Here is a 4,248-nt window from a genome sequence, read left to right as displayed (position 1 = left end):
CTTGAAGCTTGAACTTTGAAGAAGCTTTTGGAAAATTTGCAACGCTCGTCTCCCCTCGCAGCACGTCTCTCTTTCTTTCCTCGGCACCTCGAGCAACCACGAAAGTTTCTATCACTCAATCACTCGAAATAAAGGAATTAGTGAGTGGGCACTTTTAAACACTACGACTTAAGAACGAGTCTTGAAGTCGCAGAGCTAAACACTAGGTTGAGTGAGGACCTAGGTGCCAAAACAAGAAAAATCGAAAATAAACTAGAGAGAGAGAGAGAGGAGTTTCGGCCAAAGTTTTAGAGAGAGAGTCTCTCAAATCTCTTAAACTTGGATTAATTAAATGTCAGGAAATGAGGCTCCTATTTATAGGAGAGGTCTCACCTTCAATAAGGTAGTTTCCTCTTCTATAGAATATCACATATTCATGAGCAAAATAACCCTTATTTCCCACTTAAGAAACTCGGCCAAACAAGGCTTCTAGAAGCCTTGATTTGTTTCCTATTTTGTTCATGGCTTGCCTTTTCTCTCAACATGGCCGAAGTTCCCTTATGCATCCTTATGCAAATTTGTTTCCTCTTTTTCTTTTGGCAAGTATCTAAATACATTTATGCACAAAATAAACTCTCCTATTTCTCTATAGGGTAGGCGCCCAACATGTCTCTAGAAGGAGCTTCTAGAAGCTTCTTCATTTATTCATGAGAACATGAAATAGGCCCATTAAGAATTTTCAATAAAACTCTTATGAAATGAAATTAATTCACGAGGCCCAATGATCAAGTCATGGCCGAGTGACATTAAGTCATCAAATGAACTTGTCAAAAAATTTATTGACATTCATTTCATCCTTTGTCTCAAAAGACAAAAATACCCTTTTGACTATTTTCGTTCTCGTTTTGACTTAGCTTCCAGTTTAACTATTCCTATCGATGTGATTCGTGACAGTGACCTCATGGACCCAAATGAACAAAGCTTGAGCTAAACACTTGGACTCAAAAGTTCACAAACCTTTTCCAAGTTTAGCTTAATGCCAACTGACTCCACTAAAGAGCTGACACTGAAAATCTCTCGGTTCAAATGAATTTATTTTCTACTCAAGAATTCAACCTAATTATGATGAGCGGATCCACTGAATATTATCTATGTTTACCCTTCATGAATGTCATCAGCTAGTCGGGATTTACTAGATTACCATTTTACCCTTCTAGCTGTTATTTCCTCAACTCCTTTGTCGCTTGTGAATAAGTTAGAAACAATGTATTGACGAGGAGCTAACAAGTCACATTGTTTCATCCAAAAGAGTCAGGACTCAATTTGGACACTGGCCAGTTCATTTATTCACACTCCAATGAACAAAGCATGAGGTGACATACATTGCATTTCAGCAATCTTGTACATGAATTCCATATCTATGAGAACTTCACAAAGTTACTCATGACATTCTCACAACTTAGTACTTCACCAATAGGCCCTGTTCGGAATCACATAGTGAGTCCGAACTCTGACTTTCTCAAATGAGAATACTAAGCTGTGAAATGGCATGTCTCATTTCAGGATTAAGGTAAGCATGATGCAATTCATACGTAGTGACTTCGAAACATAAGAGGTTAAATGGTTTGTTCTTATCTTGTCTCTAGAAGTGCACTGGTCAATTCAGTATGTTACCGGTCCGTCTCGGTCCGGTAGATCGACGACGGCCACGCTGGCGGCCGTCCTAAGGCCGACGCTCATCCAACGACGGCTCTCAGCCGAGGCCGGCTCTCCAAGGCCGGCGCTCCAAGGCCGGCTCTCCAAGGCCGGCTCTCCAAGGCCGGCTCCCCAAGGCCGGCGCTCCAAGGCCGGCGCTCTAAGGCCGGCTCTCCAAGGCCGGCTCTCCAAGGCCGGCTCCCCAAGGCCGGCGCTCGAAGGCCGGCTCTCCAAGGTCGGCTCTCCAAGGCCGGCGCTCCAAGGCCGGCACTCCAAGGCCGGCTCTCCAAGGCCGGCACTCCAAGGCCGGCTCTCCAAGGCCGGCTCTCCAAGGCCGGCGCTCCAAGGCCGGCGCTCCAAGGCCGGCTCTCCAAGGCCGGCTCTCCAAGTCCGGCTCTCCAAGGCCGGCGCTCCAAGGCCGGCTCTCCAAGGCCGGCTCTCCAAGGCCGGCTCTCCAAGGTCGGCGCTCCAAGGCCGGCTCTCCAAGGCCGGCTCTCCAAGGCTGGCGCTCGCCATGGCCGGCTCTCCAAGGCCGGCGCTCCAAGGCCGGCTCTCCAAGGCCGGCGCTCGGCCAAGGGGTTCCCCAAACACCCCTTGGCCGCCTATAAATATGAGGGCCTCTCCCTTGACCCAGGTAATCCGAATTTGAGTACTGAAACGCTGTCGAACTTGTACCTCGCTCGTTTCTCTCAAGTCTCGACCCCTAAACACTAAGCCCTCTACAAACCACCTCAATCCTACTAATGTTGAGCGTCGGAGAGGTAAACAGAGGCAACCCCTCTGTTTCCCCGTTGTAGTTCACACCTTTTCTGCTTGCTTTTTAGGTCCCTGGACGAGACAGATACCATAGACAGCTAAGGGACGACTTGGGATACCAAGTCCGACACGCTCGAGTCGAGATGAGACCACTTGGTCCGGCCTTGGGTCTAACCGTCTGCGACTCCTAAATCGTTGTCCGAAAAACTGCGACAGCACAGTACCTTCGAAAGATACCTAGAAGAACTATAGAGTCTCCAACTCTCAATGCCTCATAACCAGACATCATAGATTCTTCTAACAATCGTACTGAGGTCAATAGTACTTTGACCCTAAGATTCCGAATATATCGTTTTAAGCAAACTACAAAGAGTTTGTTCATGCAAATCTACATTTGTCTCTTCGTAAGTTGTTAAGTTTGTTTATGGACTAAAAGACTAAGGTTTTATCATAAAGCTTCAAACAAAGAAAGAATGAATGAACGTTTCAACTTTATTAATGAATGAATAGGCAATTACAAGCAAGAGTCTTCATGAGACTTTATTACATCAAATGTACAAAATAAAGATTACAACTCTTCTTGTGGGCACCATTGACAACAGAGTCGGCACGAGGAGTAGTTAGTCAATTCATGGACTCAGGACTCAACTCGAGGAGGAAACTCAACTCGAGTAGTCATATACAGTCGGCACGAGGTGTAGTTAATCGACTCGTGGACTCGGGACTCAACTCAAGGAGCGAACTCAACTCTAGGAGTGAACTCAACTCGACGAGTCATGTGGAATCGGCACGAGGAGTAGTTAGTCGACTAGTGGACTCGGGACTTAACTCGAGGAGCGAACTCAACTCAAGGAGTGAACTCAACTCAAGGAGTCATATAGAGTCGGCACAAGGAGTAGGTAGTCAACTCGTGGACTCGGGACTCAACTCGAGGAGTGAACTCAACTCGAGGAGTCATGTAGAGTCGGCACGAGGAGTAGTTAGTCGACTCGCGAACTCGGTACTTAACTCGCGGAACGAACTCAACTGGAGTGGTGAACTCAACTTGAGGAGTCATGTAGACTCGGCATGAGGAGTAGTTAGTCGACTCATGGACTCGGGACTGAACTCGAGGAGCGAACTCAAATCGAGTAGTCATGTACAATCGACACGAGGTGTAGTTAGTCGACTCGTGGACTCGGGACTCAACTCGAGGAGCGAACTCAACTCGAGGAGTGAACTCAACTCGAGGAGTCATGTAGACTCGGCACGAGGAGTAGTTAGTCAACTCATGGACTCGGGACTCAACTCGAGTAGTCATGTACAGTCGGCACAAGGTATAGTTAATCGACTCGTGGACTCGGGACTCAACTCGAGGAGTCATGTAGAATCGGCCTGAGGAGTAGTTAGTCGACTAGTGGACTCGGGACTTAACTCGAGGAGCGAACTCAACTCGAGGAGTGAACTCAACTCGAGGAGTCATGTAGAGTCGGCACGAGGAGTAGTTAGTTGACTCGCGAACTCGGTACTTAACTCGAGGAGCGAACTCAACTCGAGGAGCGAACTCAACTCGAGGAGTCATGTAGAGTCGGCACGAGGAGTAGTTAGTCGACTCATGGACTCGGGACTCAACTCAAGGAGCGAACTCAACTCGAGGAGTGAACTTAACTCGAGGAGTCATGTAGAGTCGGCACGAGGAATAGGTAGTCGACTCATAGATTCGGTACTCAACTCGAGGAGCGAACTCAACTCGAGGAGTGAACTCAACTCGAGGAGTCATGTAGAGTCGGCACGAGGAGTAGTTAGTCAACTCATGGACTCGGGACTCAACTCGAGGAG

The sequence above is a fragment of the Urtica dioica genome, chromosome 5 (genome assembly GCF_054948205.1).
Source record: "Urtica dioica subsp. dioica isolate 48M chromosome 5, U.dioica_male_clone48M_v1_H2, whole genome shotgun sequence".
Lineage (NCBI taxonomy): Eukaryota > Viridiplantae > Streptophyta > Magnoliopsida > Rosales > Urticaceae > Urtica > Urtica dioica.
Note: the sequence above shows the minus strand (reverse complement) of the source record.